General features: G+C 44.7%; 1 long non-coding RNA gene across 1 annotated transcript; it reads right to left on the bottom strand.

Annotated features, from left to right (window-relative positions):
* Positions 1 to 9,389: 9,389 nt before the first annotated feature.
* Positions 9,390 to 20,178, bottom strand: LOC140200772 (uncharacterized). The gene is made up of 3 exons (XR_011886726.1): positions 20,145 to 20,178; positions 18,515 to 18,642; positions 9,390 to 9,523 (listed from the first exon to the last, which is right to left on the bottom strand). It is a non-coding gene; the product is annotated as an uncharacterized lncRNA (long non-coding RNA).
* Positions 20,179 to 24,500: the final 4,322 nt, after the last annotated feature.

Here is a 24,500-nt window from a genome sequence, read left to right as displayed (position 1 = left end):
GTACTTCAGTGTCTGTGTCTTGCACTTGGGTCCATTCCCAGCCACCCCACCTTATGACACCCTGGTCAAAGCCTACTTTCGAGATTTCCAGTTCTCATTGATAGCCGCAGAGTACAACACAGCCTGGCAGCTTGTGGAGATGGGCATAAGGGCAGTGTGCACCATCTCTCTGCTGGCCTTTACTATGGCAATGCAAGTAATCATTAGGCTTCTAAATGGGTAGTAGGATGAGAGCGACTGAAGTCAGGACTACGCCTACTGCCAATCTGGTCACTTATGGATGATTTAATCATCCTGTCAACTATCATCCCATGTACCAAATGGTTGTTTGAGAAGGTCTATTTGATTTGATTTTTGAATGGACATCAAACATCAAATGGGCCCGAATGACAATTAAAATCAAGAAGTGCAGGAGCACTTCTATAGTCAAGGGAAGGCTGGTTGACTACAAGTTCCATGTGGATGGGAAAGTAATTCCCACTGAGACAGAAATACCAGTCAAAAGCTTAGGGCGTTAGTGTGATGTAAACCTTAGTAATACAAATCAAGTGAACCTGTTGAGAGAAGAAATTGTCAAAGTGCTTAAAGCTGTGGATAAGACCTTGCTGCCAGGAAACCTCAGGCTCTGGTGCCTTCAGTTTGGATTGCTCCTTTGGGTGTTGTGGCCACTGACTCTGTATGAAGTTCCCATCACTCATGTTGAAATGCTAGAGAGGACAGTTTGTTCCTTCATTAAGGAGTGGATGGGCCTACCAAGATCGCTAAGTAACATCTAACTGAATGGCAAAGGAGCTCTGGAGTTGCCTGTCACAGGGCTGACTGAAGAATTTAAATGTGCCAAGGTGAGGCTTGCGATGACTCTCTTGGCATATAGTGACAGTGTTGACCAGGATACTGCATCCAGGACGTTAACAGGGAGGAAGTTGTGACCAGCAGAGTCAGTAAAACAGGAAAAAGCAGCACTCAGGTTCGCAGATATGGTGGGCTGGATACACAGTGGTGGCGCCAGAAATTTTTTCTTGCTGGTGCTACAGTGGGGCTGAATTATTCAGTGATGGTGCTGAGGGATGGACCCTATGGTAATATGTATTCACGAGGACAGACGTGTGGTGTTCAAAAGTCAGTTTCAAGCATTATGTGCCACAAGCAACAGCAATTGATAAATATAATATATAAAGGAGACCACCCGACAGCAGATTGAGCGGTAGCAGAGTGTAGGGCTTTGGCTTCAACGGGCTTTGGTGGTAAACGGGAAGAGGTGAGAGCAAACACCAACTCTTTTTTTTTTCTCCCCCCAACTTTGCGAATCGGCCCGGACAGACAGGAACAGCAGGGCTCTCACAGCTAATGGTACGAGCTAATGGTTTAAAAAGTTTGTCTGTTTGGCGAGGTAAGTGGGTGAGTAGACTTATTTTCCTGTTTCATTCCTGTAGAATTAGATAGCATGCCTGCAGGGTTAGTACTTTGTTCAGGGTGTCAGATGTGGGAATCCTGGGAGACCTCCAGCCTCCCTGATGGCCACATCTGCGCCAGGTGCACCGAGATGCAGCTCCTCAGAGACCGTGTTCGGGATCTGGAGCTGCAGCTTGATGACCTACTGCTCATCAGGGAAAGTGAAGAGGTGATAGACAGGAGCTACAGGGAGGTAGTCATCTCTAGGCTACAGGGGTCAGAAAACTGGTTCACTGTCAAGAGAGGGAAGGAAAATGCCCGGATAGTGGAGAGCACACCTGTGGCTGTCCCCCTCAGCAACAAATATCTTGTTCTGGATGCTGTTGAGGGGGATGACCTGACAGGGAACGCCCACGGTGACTGGGTCCCTGGCACTGAGCCTGCTGCTGTTGTGCAGGAGAGAAGGAGGGAGAAGAGGAATGTGGTAGTCATAGGGGATTCCATAGTCAGGGGAACGGACAGGAGATTCTGTGAGCCTGATAGAGATACCCGCATGGTGTGCTGCCTCCCAGGTGCCAGGGTACGAGATGTCTCGGATTGGATCCTGAATATTCTGAAGGGGGAGGGTGAGCAGCCAGTAGTCTTGGTACATGTTGGTACCAATGACATAGATAGGACAAAGCAGGAGGTCATGAAGAGAGATTTCCAGGAGTTAAGAAGGAAACTGAGAAGCAAGACCTCCGGGGTGGCAATCTCGGGATTGCTACCTGTGCCACGTGCTAGCGAGGGCAAGAATAGTAGGATCAGGCAGATGAATGTGTGGCTGAGAGACTGGTGCAGGGGGCAGGGCTTCAGATTCTTGGGTAATTGGGATCTCTTCTGGGGGAAGTATGTCCTGTTCAAAAAGGACAGGTTACACCTGAACCCGAAGGGGACCAATATCCTGGCGGGAAAGTTTAATAGAGCTGTTAGGGAGGGTTTAAACTAATTTGGCAGGGGGATGGGAATCAGAATGATAGAGCAGAGGAAGGGGAAAACAGAAATAAATCTAAGATAGTGAGCATTGAAGATGTCAGGAAAGACAGGCAGGTGATGGGGCAAATTTGTAGCCATTGGGATGAGTTGCAGTGCAATAAAATTGCAGTGGAATCAAAGCGAAAAGTACCAAATACTGGTCTTAAGGTGTTGTACTTAAATGCACGCAGCATAAGGAATAAGGTGGATGATCTTTTCTTACAGCTACAGATTGGCAGGTATGATATTGTGGCCATCACTAAGACGTGGCTAAAGGATGCATGTCTCTGGGAGCTGAACATCCAAGGATACACGGTGTATCGGAAGGATAGGAAGGTAGGCAGATGGGGAGGCGTGGCTTTATTGGTAAGAAATGATATTAAATCATTAGAAAAAGGTGATATACGATCGGAATGTGCGGAATCTTTATGGGTTGAGCTAAGTAATCACGGGGGTAAAAGGACCCTGATGGCAGTTATTTATAGGCCTCCAAACAGCTGCAGGGATGTGGACTACAAATTACAACAGGAAATAGAAAAGGCTTGTCAGAAGGGCAGTGTTATGATAATTGTGGGGAATTTAACATGTGAGTGGATTGGGAAAATTAGGTCGGCACTGGATCTCAAGAGAGAATTTGTAGAATGTCTGTGAGATGGCTTTTTAGAACAGCTTGTTGTTGAGCACACTAGGGGATCGGCTGTACTGGATGGGGTATTGTGTAATGAACTGGAGGTGATTAGAGAGATTGAGGTGAAGGAACCCTTAGGAGGCAGTGATCATAACATGATAAGATAGGCAGAACTAAGTATGGATTCCTTAAAGGAAAATCCTGCCTGACAAACCTATTACAATTTTTTGAGGAAATTACCAGTAGGTTAGACAAGGGACATGCAGTGGATGTTGTATATTTGGATTTTCAGAAGGCCTTTGACAAGGTGCCACACATGAGGCTACTTAACAAGATAAGAGCCCATGGAATTATGGGAAAGTTACATACGTGGATAGAGTGTTGGCTGATTGGCAGGAAACAGACTGGGAACAAAGGGATCCTATTCTGGTTGGCTGCCGGTTACCAGTGGTGTTCCACAGAGGTCCGTATTGGGTCCGCTTCTTTTTACATTGCACATCAACGATTTGGATTATGGAATAGATGGCTTTGTGGCTAAGTTTGCTGACGATATGAAGATAGGTGGAAGGGCCAGTAGTGCTGAGGAAATGGAGAGCCTGCAGAGAGACTTGGATAGATTGGAAGCATGGGCAAAGAAGTGGCAAATGAAGTACAATGTTGGAAAGTGTATGGTTATGCACTTTGGCAGAAGAAATAAATGGGCAGACTATTATATAAATGGGGAAAGAATTCAAAGTTCTGATATGCAACGGGACTTGGGAGTCCTTGTACAGGATACCCTTAAGGTTAACCTCCAGGCTGAGTCGGTGGTGAAGAAGGCGAATGCAATGGCATTCATTTCTAGAGGAATAGAGTATAGGAGCAGGGATGTGATGTTGAGGCTCTATAAGGTGCTGGTGAGACCTCACTTGGAGTACTGTGGGCAGTTTTGGTCTCCTTATTTAAGAAAGGATGTGCTGACGTTGGAGAGGGTACAGGGAGATTCACTAGAATGATTCCTGGAATGAGAGGGTTAACATATGAGGAACATTTGTCCGCTCTTGGACTGTATTCCTTGGAGTTTAGAAGAATGAGGGGAGACCTCATAGAAACATTTCAAATGTTGAAAGGCATGGACAGAGTGGATGTGGCAAAGTTGTTTCCCATGATGGAGGAGTCTAGTACGAGAGGGCATGACTTAAGGATTGAAGGGTGCCCATTCAGAACATAAATGCCAAGAAATTTTTTTAGTCAGAGGGTGGTGAATCTATGGAATTTTTTGCCACAGGTGGCAATGGAGGCCAAGTCATTGGGTGTATTTAAGGCAGAGATTGATAGGTATCTGAGTAGCCAGGGCATCAAAGGTTATGGAGAGAAGGTGGGGGAGTGGGACTAAATGAGAGAATGGATCAGCTCATGATAAAATGGCGGAGCAGACTCGACGGGCCGAATGGCCGACTTCTGCTCCTTTGTCTTATGGTCTTATGGTTTTTATGGTCTTATAATATGGAAGTGAACTGTGACAGTGTCAACAGCATTGGAGACAACTCGGGGCACACAGCATAAACAAACAAACCAACAGAGCGTCCGAACCACAGTGCACAACGAGAATCACGCACCAATCCCACAATCAGTGTCAAATGCCTGCTTTTCAACTGAAAAACACAACACTAACCCACGATGTCCACTGCTATTCACATTACATAGACGGAAAATGCCGCAAGATACACCGTTATTAAAGTCAAATAAGGCAAACAACAGATGCAAGGCTTTACCAGTAGTTGGACAAATCATACTCCGACCATGCAATACAGGTTTCCCCCGCCATCCGAAGGTAGAGCGTTCCTGTGTAATGGTTCGTAAGCCGGAATATCATAAAGCGAAGAAGCAATTTCCATTTATTTATATGGGAAAATTTAGTGAGCATTCGCAGACCCAAAAATAATCTACCAAATCATGCCAAATAACACATAAAGCCTAAAATAACAGTAACATATAGTAAAAGCAGGAATGATAAAATAACAGTAACATATAGTAAAAGCAGGAATGATATGATAAATACACAGCCTGTATAAAGTAGAAATACTTTTCCACAATCATTGCCTGCACTGTTCTCCAAAGCGAAAATCTCACGCAAGCGCTCTTGGCAGGAAATCTCACGCAAGCGCTGTTGGCAAAAACACACTGTCCAGTAACCTTTAAGCTATGAAGCTGCCAAATCATACCAAATAACACATAAAAATACACAGCCTACAGAAAGTAGAAATAGTGTATGTACAGTATAGTATCACTTACAGGAATCGGGAAGACAGTGAACACACTGGTGGTGGTGTGTTAGACTGAGTCGTCGGAGTTTGAGTGATGCAGTGGCCCCCACCCTCCTGGCCGCGAACCGATACTGATCCGTAAAGCACGCAGGGGTACAACGGTAGCCGGGAGGCACACAGCACATCTTTAAGAAAAACACCAAAATAAACATGCTAATTAATTAGGTGCCGCCCAACACGTAATTAATTAGCATGTTTATTTCGGCTTTTTTCTTAAGGATGTGCTGTGTGCCTCCCGGCTACCGCTGCATTCTCCGCAAATCGGTATCTGTCCGCGGCCTGTGGGTTGGGGTGGTGGGACACTGGGGTGTCATCTCATTGTCGTCTGTTTCCATTAGGGCAGGCAGCTCATCTTCTCCTATGACTGCCCGCCTCAATCTCGAAGGTCGAGGTCCGTCGTCTGCTGTGGCTGCTGTGGAAGGCTTGCTTGACTGCTGAGCCTCGCGCATTTTTCTATCATACAGTTCTTTGTAAGCACTCAAACCATCCTGCAATATCCCCTAAACCTACGTACCCTTTCAAAATTAAAGTCATACTTTATCATTGCAGCGAAAATCTCATGCAGTTGCTTCACGTTCAGTTCACTACTGCATTCAGTTTCAATTGTTATCCTTTCCTCTTCCAATTGCATCAGCTCTTGGTCATGGGATGCCAAAACCTCTTCAACATCATATTTGTCAGCTTCCACAAGCCAAACTCACGTTGTCCTTACTTTGTTCACCACAATCAAAACGCTTAATTATGTCTAGTTTTATGCTACGTGTAACACCCTTACGAGCTATTTCAGGCTTTTCCGACACCTTAGAACTCATCTTGCTAACAGCTGCTCACAGGCACGTGTTTAAGTAATGCCAACAAGAATGCAGTTCCAAATCCGGGGAAGAGCGGCTGCTCGGAGAGCGTGCTGATTTTTTTCGTAACAGTGAAAACACCTTCTGTTAGTGAAAACAGGGAACTTATGTAGGTCTTTCGTAGCAGTGAGGTTTCGTAAAGCGAACGTTTGAAAAGCAGGGGACACCTGTACCTCAATTAATTCGGCTACTGAATTTAAAACAAAAATCAACAGAATCACCGCTTGGAAGTCTAAGTAAAACCAGTGGGCTTAATAGCAGTAAATGTAATAGTTTAAGATTTGCAGGAAACATAAGGACTATGGGGTATCCACCACAAAATAATAATAATCAGCATTAGTCTTGGCCCAAATTTTTAAAAAATCAACTGCGCTCACCATGGATGTTTTCGGAGAAGCACAATCCGTCTGTTGTTGTGATCGGTGGCGAAAGCATCAATGATTTTCTGGATATCAAGTGCTTTGGTCCTCTGGCTGTTTATAGCTAACAGGGCCAAGTTGCTGTTCTGAGCATTGCCGCTGTTATTCCTTAGGTAGTTTTTGAGATGTCTGAGGCAAGAGAAACTCCGTTTGCATGAAGCAGATGTCACAGGTAGAGTCAATGATATGCAGATTAGTTTGTATAAATCTATAAATGCATCGCGGTAGGGTCTCATTAGAGCTAGAAATTCCACTGTGTCATTCACTGTCTGTCCTTGCTAGAGACTTGACTACTGCTCTCATATACTCACGATTTTCTTGGACAATCTTTGCATGTCCTTTGTCAAGCATATTTCCCAATCTTGAACCGTCTTGCTTTCTCAATCTGAATTCGGCCCATGCCTCCATAGCAAACTTATGAGCTGCACTTACATGGTAGGTTTTGAAAGCTGTTGTAGCTTTCCACCAGTTGCAGTATCCGGAGACAGTGAAGGTAAACTCAGAATGGAACCCATGTCCTCCACACAGGAAATGCCTGTATGCAAAGCAGAACATAGTATCTTTCATGATCGAATATTCTAGTCAGTCAAACCAGCCATGAATAAAACTCCTTTGCTGATTGTCAAACTGTTGTGAGCAGCGAAGGGTACTTTTTCAATGCTGGCCGACGGGGTCCTTCCTCAGGCTGCTGGCTAACATCACTAACAGTATTCCCACTAGCACTAAGATCAGCTTCATCCACGTTCTCTTCCTAATCCCGCTCCATTTCTTGTTCACCCTCACACTCTTTCGATGAACTGCTGTCGTCTTCATCCCCGCTTACTTCTTTCTGCATGTCACTTTCAATTAAGACAGGCTCGGGTTGAGGCACCACTGATTCCTCTGGATGAGGTCGTTTTCTCACTAAAAATCAATCCATTTTTCATGCTGGCCAAAATAATGCACATTGTAGTAATTTCAGAGCTCCCGGTGCCCTCAGAAGATGCAGTCTGTGAGGCGCATGAACAGAAACATGTAAGATAAGCTGAGTTGGCTACAGTTGCTAAGCTACATGGATGGAAGGTGAAGATTTTCCCAGTAGAGGTTGGCTGCAGAGGGTTTGTGGCTACTTTCATGGTCAGATTGCTGAAGGAATTGGGAGTCCGAGGCCAGGGCCAATGGTAAGCTATGAAAGAACTCTCGAAGGCAGCCGGGTGGAGCAGCCACTGGTTATGGATGAAGAGGAGTGTCAGTAGCTGGGCCCCAAAATAATCCTTGGGTGGCCAGGTGTGGAATGGGGCACCTGGGATGTTGGGTTGCACTCAGTTGGAGATGTAATGGGCTTAAATTGATGAAACAGCTAAGGAATCGGGTGCTGACCTAAAGACCCCTTGGAAGCATCTGCCACCCACCAAACCCCACCTCAAGATGTCTATGCTATGACCTGAGTTAGGATCTGCTTATCAAAGGGATTGAAACATCTAGTTCTATGAGCTCGAACTACTTCAGACCTTTCAGTTTCCCAAAATCTTTTCCCTAGTAATGATAACTCCACACACTTCATGCCCCCTGACACCTGGAACTTCCACCACACTTCTAGTGTCTTCAACAGTGCAGACTGATCCAAAACACTTATTCAGTTCATCCGCCATTTCATTGTCTCCCATTACTACCTCTCCAGCATTGTTTTCCAGCAGTCCAACATCGACTCTCGTCTCTCTTTTTACACTTTATGTATCTGAAGAAACTTTTGGTATTCTCTTTAATGTTATTGGCTAGCTTACTTTTGTATTCCATCTTTACCTTCTTAATGACTTTTTTAGTTGCCTTCTGATGGTGCTTAAAAGTTTCCCAATCCTTTAACTTCCCACTAGTTTTTGCTCTATTATATGCCCTCTCTTTAGCTTTTACGTTGTCTTTGACTTCTCTTGTTAGCCATGGTTGTGGCATCTTGCCTTTAGAATACTTCATCCTCTTTGAGATGTATATATCCTGTGCCTTCCAAGTTGCTTCCAGAAATTCCAGCCATTGCTGCTCTGCCATCATCCCTGCCAGGGTTCTTTTTCAATCAATTCTGACCAACTCCTCTCTCATGTCTCTGTAATTCCCTTTGCTCCACTGTAATAATGACACATTTGACTTTAGCTTCTCCTTCTCAAATTTCAGGGTGAATTTGATCACATTCTGATCACTTTCCTCTAAGAGTTATTTTACCTTAAGCTTTCTAATTAATTCTGGTTCATTGCTCAACACCCAATCCAGAATAGTTGATCCCTTGAGTTGGCTCAACCACGAACTGCTCAAAAAAGCCATCTCATGGGCAATCTAGAAACTTCCCCTCTTGGAATCCAGCACCAACCAGATTTTCCAAATCTATCTGCATATTGACTATTGTAACATTGCTCTTTTGTCATGCATTTCTATCTCCTTTGCAACTTGTAGACCACATCCTTACTACTGTATGGGGGGCTGTATATAACTTCCATCAGGGTTTTTTAACACTTGCAGAGTATGTCACCTCTTTCTAATGATTGATTTCTTTTTTTTTCCAATAGTTCAAAACCATCCACTCTGTCTTCCTGCCTCTCCTTTCTATACAATGTGTATCCTTGGACATTAAGCTCCCAGCTACGTGGTGCGAGAAAGTTTGTGAACGCTGTAGAATTTTCTCTATTTCTGCATAATATTACCTAAAATGTAATCAGATCTTCACGCAAGTCCTAAAACTAGATAAAGAGAATCCAAATAAATAAATAGCACAGAATCATTATACTTGCTCATTTATTTACTGAGAAAAATGATCCAATATTACATGCATTTGTTGGAAAAAGTATATGAACCTCTGGGGTAATGCCTTCGACAAAAGCTATTTGGAGTCGGGAGTTCCAATCAATGAGATGAGTTTGGAGGTGTGGGATGTAGAGATGCCCTGCCCTATAAAAAAAGACACAAAAGTCAGGTTACTGACAGAGCCTGCTCTTCTCAACAAAGGTCTGTTTATGTGCATCATGGCTCAATCAAAACAACTTTCAGAGGACTTTAGAAGAATCGTAGAGATGCATGAATTTGGAAAAGGCTACAAAAGCATTTCTAAAGACCTGAGCGTTCACCAGTCCATAGGAAGACCAACTGTCTACAAATGGAGGTGTAGCCCCCCTCCCCGGCCAACCTCAGGGCCGCTCGGCTCGCTGTCGTCTAGGGAAACAGCCCTCAGCCCCGCCAAACTGGGTAATTCGTTTGTGATGTACCCCAACCCGCCCAAATAACAGACAATACACCAGATACGATTAAATGATTTACAGTTTATAGATATTATTGGAACTATATAATTAATAGAGAATAAAGACCTCAGCCTGTCTCCAAGCTCGAGCCTCAAGACCCCAGCCTGTCTCCAAGCTCGAGCCTCAAGACCCTAGCCTGTCTCCAAGCTCGAGCCTCAAGACCCTAGCCTGTCTCCAAGCTCGAGCCTCAAGACCCCAGCCTGTCTCCAAGCTCGAGCCTCAAGACCCCAGCCTGTCTCCAAGCTCGAGCCTCAAGACCCCAGCCTGTCTCCAAGCTCGAGCCTCAAGACCCCAGCCTGTCTCCAAGCTCGAGCCTCAAGACCCTAGCCTGTCTCCAAGCTCGAGCCTCAAGACCCCAGCCTGTCTCCAAGCTCGAGCCTCAAGACCCCAGCCTGTCTCCAAGCTCGAGCCTCAGGAAATTTACAGATGGTATTTGAGCTATGCCTAGCCACACAGTCATGTGTATATAGAGAGTAGAGCAGTGGGCTAAGCACACACGCCTGAGGTGCACAAGCATTGATCATCTGCGAGGAGGATATGTTATCATCAGTCCGCACAGATTGTGGTCTTCTGATTAGGAAGTCAAGGATCCAGTTGCAGAGGGAGGTACAGAGGCCCAGGTTCTGCAACTTCTCAATCAGGATTTAAAGACAGCCTAACATTGGCCTCTGAGACAGAGATCACAGGGTCACTTGTGCAGCAGGGATCTTCACAGCTGTAGTTATATTCTCCATTTCAAAGGAGGCATAGGAGGCATTGAGTTTATCTGGTAGTGAAGCATCGCTGCCATTCATGCTATTGTGTTTTGCTTTTGTCACTGGGTTCAGATATGACCAAAGTGCGGAATGAGAGACACTGAAGCGGGTCGATAGTTCACAGACTTTAATGTGTCAAAGGGTAAAGAAAACAATAAACGCAAGGCCAAACAGGGTCGTTAACTAAAACTCTCAAATGGAAGACGAAGCCTACACTGCAGCTGAAAGGAATAACTAAATATAAAATGAATACCGCTAGTCTTCAGAGTCAGTTGATTCGACAGTCCAATTTCTCAGGCAAGGCCAAATGCAAGTAGGCAACGAAGTGTTGCTGTGCTGGGTTCAAGTCTCGTCAAGCACTACAACAGAAGGAATGGAGTTAAATACCATCACAATAAAATAATAATTAGTTGACATATGCATATTCACGAGTGCAATTGCTGAATCTGCTGCACTGCCAAATCTGTGGTTGTGACAGGGCCCCCCTCTCTAGGCGTAGCCCCTGAGGCGCCACAGACCTGTGTCCGTTGGTGGTTCCAGATGAGCGACTTGTCCAAGATGTCCTTCACTGGGATCCAAAAACGTTCTTCTGGACCAGACCCTTCCCAGTCCACAAGGTACTGGACCTTACCACGTACCTGGTGGGTTGCCAGGAGGCATTACACCAGCCGTTGTACCAGGCGGGGAGGAGGGGGAGGTGGGATGACTGGGGCCAGGGGAGAGGCAGTAACTGGCTTGAGCTGGGAAACATGGAATACTGGGTGGATCTTCAGTGATGCTGGCAGACGCAATCTATATGGCACCTTGCTGGCAGCCTTTTTCATTAAAAATGGTCCCACATAGCGCGGTGCCAATTTCCAGTTCTCGACTTTCAGGGGAAGATCCGTTGATGCCAACCAGACCTCCTCTCCTGGCTTGAATGGCCTTACCTGTTGACGGAGCTGATCAGCCTGCCGGGAATGCTGTTTCTGGGCACGCAGCAGAGGAGCCCTGGCTCGTCTCCGGGTGCGCTTCTGGCACTGGATCAGCTGTTCAGCAGCAGGAACTCCTACATTGATCTCCTGATCAGGGAAGAGCAGGGGCTGGAATCCTTTCTGGCAATCAAAGGGAGACATACAGGTAGAGGACGAATGGAGGATACTGTGGGCGATCTCTGCCCAAACCAATTGGGAGCTCCAGGACGTGGGGTTGGAAGAGGCAAGGCAGTGCAGGTTGTCTCCAACTCCTGGTTCACTCTCTCAGTCTGGCCATTGGATTGGGGATGGAAATCAGATGAGAGGCTCCTACAAGAGAGCTGAAAGCCTTCCAAAAGCGGTAAGTGAGCTGTGGTTCATGATCAGATACTGTCTTGAGGACATCCGTGAAACCTGACCATGTGTTGAACCATGAGTGTGGCAGTCTCTGGGCATGGATGGGAGCTTGGGGAGAGCAATGAAGTAGGCAGCCTTGGAAAATCGATCCACAACAACCGAAATGGTGGTGTTTCCATTGGATGGGGGCAGCACATTGATGAAATCTACTGAGAGGTGGGACCAGGGGTGGTGGGGCACAGGTAGTGGACATAACAGACCCACAGGACGCTGGCATGATGTCTCGTTCCGAGCGCAGGTGGGACAGGCAGATACAAATTCATGGACATCCTGGGACATAGATAGCCAGCAAAACTGTCTCTTTATAAACTGCTGGGCCAGTTGAATTCCCCAGTGTCCAGCCAGAGGGGAGGAGTGACCCTATTCCAACACTTTGGAACGCACCACAGCAGGAACAAACAGCCGGTTGGGAGGTCCCTCATCCGGGCCTGGATCTGATTGTTGGGTGACCCTCACCTCTGCCTCTATTCCCCAGATCACCGGAGCAGCAATACACAAGTGAGGGAGAATGGGCTCTGGATCGGCTTGTCCTCAGATCCGTCCAACTGCCGCGAGGGAGGTCAGACTTGGTATTCTTGCTGCCAGGATGATAGGTGAGGATGAAATTGAACCGCGTGAAGCTGGGAGTCCACTGGGCTTGACGAGAGTTGAGTCTCTTTGCATCCTGAATATAGAAGAGGTTCTTGTGATCTGTCCAGACCAAGAATAGATGCTCCGTCCCCTCCGGCCAGTGTCACCGTTCCTCCAGGGTCTCCTTGACAGCCAGAAGTTCCTGGTATCCAACATCGTAATTCCTCTCAGCTGGAATCAAGTGACAGTAAGGAAAGGCACAAGGTGCAGCCGGCTGTCTGCAGACGAGCGCTGAGAGAGGACAGCTCCAATGTCGAAATCGGATGCACCCACCTCGGCAATGAACGGCTGTGATGGGTCTGGGTGTTGCAGCAGCAGGGCCGTGGTGAAACGTTGCTTTAGCTCTGAAATGCTTGGTTGGCACTGTCTGTCGAAAGGAATCCTGCTGCGGTCTTCTTGGCAAGTACATTAATTGGAACCGCGATAGAGCTGAAATTCCGGATGAAGCAGCGATAAAAGTTCGCAAACCCCATGAAGCGCCATTCCTGTTTGACTGCAGACGGTTTGGGCCACTCTGCAACTGCTTGAACTTTACCAGGGTCCATTTGAACACTGGATGGGGTAAGTATATAGCCCAAAAACGACAGCTAGTGTTTATGGAATTCACATTTTTTGGGCTTGACATACAGGTTATTTTCAAGAAGGCATCTGAGTACTCTCTGGATGTGCTGGACGTGTTCCTGATGAGAATGGGAATAGATAACGATGTCATCTAAATACACAAACACAAACTGCTTCAACATGTACTTGAACACATAGTTAACCAAGTCCTGGAATACAGCAAGTGCATTGGCCAGACCAAAAGGCATCATCAGGTAGTCATACTGGACTTCCTGTCAGGTCACCGGCAAGTGGAAGAGTGGGCTCCCTCACCTCTGCTCCTCTGACCCTCAACACAGGAGCCCCTCAGGGCTGTGTACTAAGTACCCTCCTTTACTCTCTGTATACCCATGACTGTCGCCGCCCACAGCTCCAACCTGCTAATTAAATTTGTTGACGATGCTACGCTGATTGTCCTAATCTCAAATAATAATGAGGCAGCCTACAGAGGGGAAATCATCACGCTGACACAGTGGTGTCAAGAAAACAACCTCTCCCTCAATGTTGCAAAAACAAAGGAGCTGGTTGTAGACTACAGGAGGAATGGAGACAGGCTAACCCCTATTGATATCAATGGATCTGGGGTTAAGAGGGTGAACAGCTTTAAGTTCCTTGGCATACATATCACCGAAGATCTCACGTGGTCTGTACACACCGGCCGTGTGGTGAAAAAGGCACAACAGCCTCTTTCACCTCAAACAGTTGAAGAAGTTTGGTATGGCCCCCCAAATTCTAAGGACTTTCTACAGGGGCACAATTGGGAGCATTCTGACTGACTGCATCAGTGCCTGGTATGGGAACTGTACCTCCCTCAATCACAGGACTCTGCAGAGAATGGTGTGGACAGCCCAGCGCATCTGTAGATGTGAACTTCCTACTATTCAGGATAATTATAAAGACAAATGTGTGAAAAGGGCCCAAAGGATCTTTGGGAACCTGAGTCACCCCAACCGCAAACTGTTCCAGCTGCTGCCATCTGGGAAACAGTACCGCAGCATAAAAGCCAGGACCAACAGGCTCCTGGACAGCTTCTTCCACCAGGCCATCAGACTGATTAATTCATGCTGACGCAACTGTATTTCTATGTTATATTGACTATCCTGTTGTAAATAATATTTATTATAAATTACTATAATTGCACATTGCACATTTAAACAGAAATGTAGTGTAAAGGTTTTAACTCCTCCACTATATGAAGGCTAAAAGTAATAAGGTTATTTCAATTCAATACAATTTAGTTCAATAGTGGCCATTAGAGGTGTTGAAAGCTGTTTTCCACCCATCTCCTTTTGTTAAATGAACCATTGCGCAGATCAATTTTGGAAAATATGGTTGCTCCCTGGCGATGTTCAAATGCAGACGCCAGCAAGGGAAGAGGATAGCGGTTCTTCATAGTGATGTTGTTCAGGTAAGGACCATGTGGCCGGTGTGGGGGCAAGGTGGTGGCCTTCCTTTTACGGGGGACCTCAGTAAGATCCACAGTGAGAATCCAAGAAAGGTCCACATCCTTAGCCAACACAGGAGGGGATTCATGGAATGGAGCTTGAGCTGGACCGAGACAATCAATCCTTGGGTTATGTCGGGATAACCAGGAGAGATCAAGTACCAGTGGCAGTTCAGATGAATTAACCTGATAGAAAGATATTTCTTCATGACGGTTGCCTTTGAGCATCAGTTGGAGGGGTTGAGTGGAAAGGTGGATCTGGCCGGTTCCCAGAGGTCGACCGTCTAGCGCCTTGACGTTGATCTTTTCTATTTCTTCCTGAGTTGGAACTCCCCATCTTTGAGTGAGAGAGATGTCCATGAGGTTCCTGGTTGCACTGGAGTCAACAAACGCCTGAAGTTCACAGGTCTGAGACCTCCATGACAAGGAAGCTGTGAGCATTACAGAATTAGGGGAAGCTGACTGAAGAGAGAACCGACCTGTCAGGATTCCCCTCCCTGCTGATGGGTATTCTCTTTTATTCGATGCTTAGGACATGCTGCCCGGAAGTCTCCTGGATCACCACAGTAGAGGCAGGAACCTGTTCTCTGGTGCTGCTCTCATTCCTCCTGAGACAGGTGCAAGCGCCCCACTTGCATAGGCTCCTCCGTGTACTGGGTGCTGGGTGGTGAGGGAGGGGGAGAGGGCGAGGAAAGTCGGTGATCAGACAGTGCGTAGGAAGCTTGAAACATTCTTTCCCTGCGCCACTCAGTTACCCGGTTGTCAACTCGAATAGCCAGATTAATCAGGTCATCCAGACTATCCTGCTCCTCCCAGACAGCGATCTCACGCCAGACCTTTGCGTTCAGTCCATGCTGGAAAGCAGTGATGAGGGATCTTTCATTCCATTCCATCTCTACTGCAAGGGTACGGAATTTAACTGCATAGGCCCTCACCATTCCTCCGCCTTGGCGCAGGTCCAAGAGTCGGTGAGCAGCCTCCTGACCCCGTACTGGAAGATCAAAAACCCTCCTTAACTCTGCCATGAAATGTCGGAATGACTGGGCTGTGGGATATCTTTGCTCCCGTAAAGCGTTGAACAGGCTGAGTGGAGGTCCATCTAGAAGATTGACCACGTACGCCAGTTTTGTTACTGACCTCACTATCAGTTTGACTTTTATAGGAAATCATTACTAATCAATTTGAAAATCATTATAATTACATTATGAGGTAGCAAGGTCAAAACACATGCTGCACTTGAAGCAGTGCCATTGTGTTTTAATCCTTTTTAAAGTTAATCTCAGTATTCTTCCATTGTAGTCTTGCTGATAAATCATAGAACTTTTTTATTTCAGCACTCAAAGCAGTTTCCTTGCACCACTTCCCTTTACTTCCTTGTTACATTGTTTAAGGCACTCCAAGTCTGCTTTGTGATACAAATGTTTCCCTTAATGTAAGAAGTTATAAACGGGACAGGTTTTACAACATCAGCTGTGGATGCTTCTTCTGATTTAAGATTAATTTATTTCCTATGTTGTAAGTGTGAATACACTTATTTCATTCCTTCACACCATATGCTTCATAGCATACTGTATGTTATGATTTAATATATTGATCATCATCCTTCAACGAATAGATCTCAAAATAATATAATATGTTCAAATAGGCCATTATCTCCGGTAAAATCCAAGGTCCGGAATAGTCTTTGCAGCTTGCATGTGGAATGTATGTTTCCTCTTGTGGGAGAACTTAGAACTACAGAGCTGCTCTTGAAGAATAATGGATTGTCGATTTAAAATAGAGAAGAGGCAAAATATTTTCTCTGAGAAGATAGTATTTTATTTTAAGTTCTCCTTCTTTAGTGATATTTGAAAAATAGTCTGACTAGGTAGATATTGTAGCGAGCATTTGGTCCATGACAGACGAAAAGAGCTCGTTTATCTCAACTGCTGGTTTTATTGTGACAAGCACAATAACAGATAGAGTGCCATCGCTCGGTGAGAACCAACCCAGTCACATACAGATGGGGAAGGTGATCATTACACACCCTGGTTACAGTCAGGGTGACCCACAAACTGACAAGTGAACAACTGAGCTAAAAAGTAACAGTAAATGAACTTGAGCTTATCACCATAATTCCCAAAAAGCATTTAAAAGCAAGAATAATAAGTAGCACTGGCCACTAAGTATGCTGGGCCGAGCTGTTGACCACACCCCCATAGTGCCACACTGCCCCCACCTGAGGGGTCAGCCATCCCCACCAACCCCCGAATCCATAACACAGTCCAAAAGTCCCGTTGGTGGTCGACGCTGCCGCCTGGGTGGCAGAGGCGTGTCCGTAGATGCCCCCCCCCAAGGGGGGCACTGTTTGGTGAGGTCAGAGAAAGGGCACTCAGAGTGTCACTTCCTTTCTTCAGCCTCGCTGGATCGGAGGTGGCAGTGAAACTTCTCATGGAACTGGGGGTGGGGGGATGAGGGGGGGGGAATGCCCTAAAGGCCCTTCTTAACCTAATGCTAGCTAAGCATGATGAGAGATGAGAAGAGCTCGCTTATCTCAACTGCCGGTTTTATTGTGACAAGCACAATAACAGACAGAGTGCCATCGCTCAGTAAGAACCAACCCAGTCACATACAGACGGGGAACTGATTATTACACACCCTGGTTACAGTCAGGGTGACCCACAAACTCACAACTGTGTAACCCAAGCTGAAATGTCACAATAAATGAACTTCTCACCATAATTCCACAAATGCATTTATAACAAGAACAGTAAGCAGCGCTGGCAGCTAGCAACGCTGGGGTGGGCTGTTGACCACACTCTCAAAGTGCCGTAATACTTCACAGAGCAATGTAAAAGGCTACCATGAGTAAGTGTAAAGGCAGAGTGGAGAGTTACTGCCAGATAACAGAAAACATGAAACAGGTTTGGGCGGCTGAGTGGGCTTGTCTTCTTCCTAATTTGTATCCTTGTATATTCCACATGTGAGAGGTACAAGTTGAGTGGTTCTCAGTAAGAAATATAGATGGCATAAAATGGAGGAAGTAAAGGCTTCTGGTGGTGTAGGGAGTGCATCCGGATGTTTTTGGGCTGCTTTGGTATTATCAGTGATATTGCAAACCTAAAAAATTCCTAGAACATCTGGCTGGTTACTTCTACCACATTCCCATTCCCATTCCTATCACTTCTAATATTCCCCACCCAACTGCATATTCATCCCAACTCCTTCATCCCAGTTCCAAATCCTGTTCCTCCTTTTAGATCTCTATTTCCACGTAAATATTGATCATCCTGTTTCTGATTCTGGAGCCCATGTTGGCCAATATTAACAGCTGTCTCTCCCTCAGGTATTGCCACCTCCTTCAAATGTGTCCTCCTCACCCCTTACCCAAAAACCCTTTGTCCTTCCATCCTTAAAATCTGCTGCCTGAGCTCCGAACTCCATTTCCTCTCTGAAGTTGTTGAACACGTAAACGTCACAATTCATGTTTGTTTTAATCTTCAGTTCCATCCTTCTTATTGAGGTTCTATATTGTCCTAATACAGTAACAGATTTGATGCAAGGCAAAAAGAAGTGTTCTTTACAATGATAATGAACGTAGTCAATCTCCACTTGACACGTCTGTCACCTTTCACATAGCTGAAACACTATCACCCTTGAACGTTACTTCATGGTGATGAAGTTAGATGGGAACACGTTCACCTGGTTCAACTCTAACCTATCCAGTTATGGTCACAAGAATATCCTTTATGGCTTGTTTTTCCCATGCCAACATCTTTTATATCTGCCCTGTTTCTCATCTGTCCTCTGCCGTTCAACAACATCATCTGAAAATAGAATTTAAATTTTTGTATACATCTCCTTACCATCTCTCCTGGCCATTCCGTGTTGCTACGACAGATTGGCACAGGTTTTCAGAGCCCTGCCAGGTAATCATCAGGGCCTGGTGCCTTGTGAGAGTTCACCCTCTTGAAAGATGTTCTGACACTAGCCCCTGAGACAGAAAACACAGAGCCTCCAGTTACTGCAGAGATTTGCATAGGTGTAGTTTTATTTTCCCTTTCAATGTGTGCACAAAAAGCATTATTAAGCCAATCTGGGAGTGAAGCATCACAGCCATTCATGATGTTGGATTTCTCTTTGTAGGAAGTGATGGCCTGCAAACCCTGCCAGTGCTTTCATGCTCATGATTCTGTGTCTAGCCTTAACTGGAATTGTTTCTTCGCTCTTAAGATAGGTCGTACCTGGATTTCTTGTATAGTCTTGGATCAGCAGTTTTGAATGCCACTGATCAACCCCTCAGCAGACTATGAATCTCCCGGTTCATTCATAGGTTTTGATTTGGGTATGTCTGGTATGCTCTCAAAGGCACACACTCATCCACACAGATATTCATGAACTTTGTGACAACTATGGTGTATTCATTCAGACTTGAAGATTAATCCCTGAATATTAAGTCCTGTAAGTGCTCTTCCACGTCCCTTGACCATACCTTCTTGGTTCTCACCACTAGGCAGGTGTGAGCCATGTTTCTGTAAAGCAGAATACGCAGTAGTCCCTGATGTCCCTCTAGTACAACAATTGTCCTCTGAGGTCTTCAATTCTATTTTTCGAGACTGCAGGACAGTTGAGAGTGGAAGTCTAAGGCTGCTGTGTTTCAATTGTACTGGTAGACCAGTGCAGAGTCCTCACTTCCATTTTCTTAAAGGGGAACTTGTGACCCACATCTGCTATCCGAGGTTCATTGTTTTTAAGTATCGATGGATTTCTTTTTAAATATCTTAAAACAATGCTGTTACTGAAGTACCCACGGTTATGACTGTGGATTTCAGCTATATAGTCCTAAACGGGAATACTTGATGATTCCCATCAGAACTGCATGCAAAGTCACCACTTAACAGTGTCACCTTACCACCCCACACAAAAGTGTACAAAATCCCTCATCCCACCTTCTGTGCCTGTCCTGCGTCCCTATGATTCCTTCTTCCCCTGTGTCCCATCAATTGGCCAGGGAACATAGCATTTGGTGGCCGACAGTTATTATCCTAAAAAGACTAGAATTTATAGACTGCCCTCTAGAGACATTACAGGAAAATAAAGTAACTTCCACGATTGGGTAGTGCAATTGGCTGTCTTAATCAGAAAGGATAGAGATGGCATATTATCTTTCAAGTTTTCATATATTTTTAATTTTCATTAAGCTTCTTTTAGTTACACGATGAGCATTTCAAAACTTGCTTTTTCTCTTCAGAGCATTCAGACTGTATATTTCTTTTCATTAAAGTACATCTAGAAACTGTTGCACTTTCAGAATTGTTCCATTTGGCAGTGAAAGGGTTAACTGGGGAACAAACGCTGAGTGCAGGTCAAGTTAATTTACTGTTTGAGTTCAAACAATATGTAGTTTGGAGAAGGGGAAGGCAGCATTGTTTGACTTACTAAATAATGGTGTACACTTTCTTACTCAGATCTATTCAGTAAGAAAAGGAAACTCACATGTGAAACCCCTGTGCAGGAAATACTCCATTCCTGTAAATGAGAAATGTCACTTTGTCATCACATGACTATATCCAGTTTAAACAATAAGTGCTTCCTGCAGTCAGGGGCCTGGACAAATGTGTGAATATTGGGAAAGAAGCTCTAGGTTATACAAACATTTTACAGGAAAATTCTGTAGAAACTACAAGGTTCTTGTAAACTTTTCTTTTGTGTGAGATATTTTTTATGCCTTGGTTAATTTGATCAACTCAGACCATGTAATGGCAGCCTGCCTCTTGCACAAAAATGTCTAAGGATCACATTCTCGTGAAAATGTGCCCATGTAAGGAAGGGGCAATGTGTTTTTTCTTCACTGTTTTTCTTTTCGTCTGTGTTTTGCTGGGATCAGAGCATGGTGTGGACAAACTGTGCTCACAGCTGTTGACACACAAGGTTGAAAGCAACAGAAACCACCCATGACCTACAGCTGTTGAATTCTGAGCTTTACAATGGCTTTTCTGCTGTGTAGTACTTAATATGAAAGAACTCCATTTTCCAGCTAAGGATATCATTTATACGGTTCACTGCATCTGAGCAGAGGTTATTTTATTGTTTATGTTACTTGTACAATAAAGGGTGGACAACCTGGTTGCAATTGTTTAAATATACAGTACCCTTGCAAATGAATAGTTTTGTATTCAATATGTACACCAACCATATTCATGGGATTAACAAAATATTTGAAAGGGAAGTTGCATTAACACATTTCTAGCTCAGAATTGACTATGTTGGAAAAGTTGATATGAATCCTAATGTTATTCAAATGTACCAACACATCCTCTTTCTCAATGTTGACATGCTCCAACAAACTAACCTGTTCTAAGCTGACCTGATATCTGTCCAGGTCTCTCTTACTGGTGAATACTGAAGCAAACTATTCATCAAGGACCTCACCTACCTCTTCTGACTCACATCAAAGTTGCTGGTGAACGCAGCAGGCCAGGCAGCACCTCTTCCTAGAGATGCTGCCTGGCCTGCTGCGTTCACCAGCAGCTTTGATGTCTGTTGCTTGAATTTCTAGCATCTGCAGAATTCCTGTTGTTTGTACCTCTTCTGACTTCCTCTTTTATTGCTGATCAGTCCTGCACACATTCTGGTCATCCTCTTGTTCTTCACATGCATGTAGGACTTTTCCTTAATCCTGCTCACTGATGTAGGAAGTACAGAAGCCTGAAGGCACACACTCAGTGACTCAGGAACAGCTTCTTCCCCTCTGCCATCTGATTCATAAATGGACTTTGAACCAGTGAACACTATCTCACTTTTTTAACATATATCATTTGTTTTTTTGCACAATTTTTAATCTATTCAATATATACGGCAATTTATTTATTTATTTCTTCTATTGAACTGTTGCTGCTAATTTAACAAATTTCATGACATGCCGGTGATGATAAATCTGGAACGCTGGTTCGCTGCTGTCATTACTGCATGGTCAGGAATCTTTTGGAGGGTAGGCCTCAAAATCCCCGGCTTTGCCTGCTGATGGCGACCGAGGTTGAGGTCGAATCGTTCGGACAGAGCTGGCGCTCAGTACTCGGTGTCGGAGAGCTGATCAGAGCTCGAAGTTTTCGGATGACTCAGAATCGGACTGTGATCGTCATGGCAGGGAGAGTTTTTCTTCGTTCTCCCGTCTGCGTGACATGTGGGACATTTGAGAGACTTTGAACTTTCACTGTGCTCATGGACTTCTTCATCAAGTTATGGTATTGTTGCATTGTTGTCACTATATGTTATAATTATGTGGCTTTGTTAGTTTTTTCAGTCTTGGTCTGTCCTGTGTTTTGTGATATCACACCAGAGGAAATATTGTATCATTTCTTAATGCATGCATTACTAAATGACAATAAAAGAGGGCTACGTGTCATCATAATCTAATCTAAATCTGATTCTGAGGCCACCTCATGTCCCCTTCTAGCTCTCCTAAGTCCCTTCTTAAGCTCCTTCCTGGCTATCTTAAAACACTCCAGACCCCTGACTGATCCTTGCTTCTTAAGCCTTAAGAATGCTTTTTTCTTCCTCTTGACTAGATGTTCTACATCTCTTATCACCATGGTTCCTTCATTCTACAATCCCTTCCTGCCTCAATGGGATAAACCTATCCAGAACCCAATGCAAATTCTTCCTAGACAGCTTCCACATATCCCTTGTACATTTCCGAGTATATCTGTTCCAAATTTATGCTACAGGTACAAACGTTTGTAGATACTTGGGAGCATCATAAATTGGCCTCCCTGATTTAAATACTTCTCCATAATGTCTGTTTCTATTCACGTCCAATGATATTGTAATGGTCAAGGAGTTGTGGTCACTGTCTCTGAGCTGCTTACTCACCAAAAGATCCGTAATCTGAAAGATGTAATTGAATGTTTTATTATTGCTGGGATCACTTTGAATTCTTTGAGATGCAGAAGATTTTGGCCATCTCTCCTCATACCCAAGACATAATGAAGAGTTTGATATGCAATGGATTTGGCACTAGTTTGGTTTGGTATTGGCATTTGGAACTTCATCAAGTCTGCTTATTCCAACCTCATTTACAATGGATCTTTCAGTACACAAATAGTTCTCTCCTCCAATGATAATGTGACAACTTACATTATCTATTATATCATTTATTTTAAACCCTGCATTTGAGCAACTTTCCTATTTCCAATCTCTTCCTAATGTGCCAGCTCTATTTCTTAATCTGCCAGTGTGCCATGGTAGAGCCCCTGTGAAGTTAGTAACAATGTGCATAAGGAGATTCAGTCTTATTGGTCTCCTTAGATGGAGGTAGCTGTGACCTCAACATCCAGGACAACACACATAAAATGCTGGAGCTACTCAGCAGGTCAAGCAGCATCCGTGGCTGATTAGTGTTAGTCAAGGTGGCTTTGTGAGGGGCAGGCCATGCCTCACGAGCCTGATTGAATTCCTCATGATAGAGCAGTGGTGTGGTGTATGTGGATTTTAGTAAATCATTTGACAAGGTTCATACAGAAACCCAGGAAGCATGGGATCCAAGGAAGCTTGGCTGCGTGGATTCAGAATTGGCTTGCCCTTAGGTGGCAGAGAGTGGTAGTTCATGAACGTATTCTACCTTGAGTCTGGTGACCACTGGTGATCTGCAGGGATCGTTCTGGGACCTTTTCTCTTTGTGATTTTTATTAATGACTTGGATAATGAAGTGGAAGGGTGGGCTACTAATTTTCTGTTGACACAAAGGTTGGTGGTGTTGTGGATAGTTTAAGAGGTTGTCGTAGGTTTCAGAAGGACATTGCGCAGATGCAGAACTGTGCTAAGAAGTGACAGATGGAGTTCAATCCGGAAAAGTGTGAAATGACACACTTTAGAGTACAGGGTTAATGGCAGGAATCCTAGCGGTATGGAAGAGCAAAGTGATGTTGGGGTCCACATCCAAAGATCTCTCAAATTTGCCGTGCAAGTTGATACGGTAGTGAAAAACTGAAGAAGGGTCTAGGCCCGGAACAGCAACTGTTTGTTCATTTCCATGGATGCTGCCTGACCTGCTGAGTTCCTCCAGTGTTTTGTGTGTGTTGCTTTGGGTTTCCAACATCTGCAGAATTCCTTGTGGCTAAGCAGATGCATGTTGTCTCGGACCTCATTCGACAGGAGATCGAGTTCAAGAGCTGTGAAGTAACATTGCAACCTTATAAAACTTCAGTTAGACTACACTTGGTGTTGTGTTCAGTTCTGGGTGCTCCATTATTGGAAGGATGCAGAAGCTTTAGAGAGGATGTAGAGGGGATTTACCAGGATGCTGCCTGGATTAGAGAGCAGATCTTATGAGGATCGGCTGAGTGAACGAGGGCTTTTCTCTTTGGAGGATGAGAAGTGATTTGATAGAGGTGTACACAACATTAGGGTCATAAATATAGTGGACAGCCAGTGCCTTTTTTCCAGGATGGAAACGGTTAATATGAGAGGACATAATTTTAAGGTGATAGCAGGAAAGAATAGTGGGTGCCAGAGGTAGGTTTTTGTTTTACACAAGGTCGTGAGTGCTTGAAATGCACTGCCAGATGGTGGAAAAGTCAGATACATTGGAGACATTTAAGAGACTCTTAAATAGGCACATGGATGAAAGAAGAATGGAGGGCTAGCTCATTAGTTAGAGCTTTATTGTCAATGAGAATTCAGTGCTGCTCCATTTAGCGCAAAACAGCAGACTGGTGATTCAATTACTGAAAACACAATGACTACAATTAAAATGATGCCTGAGTTACAGTATTTAGAGAGACATCGAAGACACAATTGAATTAAAAACAAACTGCTCTAAAATGGGGCATTGTTCAGTTGCACAACAGCTCT

This window comes from Mobula birostris, chromosome 7, assembly GCF_030028105.1.
Source record: "Mobula birostris isolate sMobBir1 chromosome 7, sMobBir1.hap1, whole genome shotgun sequence".
Lineage (NCBI taxonomy): Eukaryota > Metazoa > Chordata > Chondrichthyes > Myliobatiformes > Myliobatidae > Mobula > Mobula birostris.
This window is presented reverse-complemented; position numbering and strand designations above follow the sequence as displayed.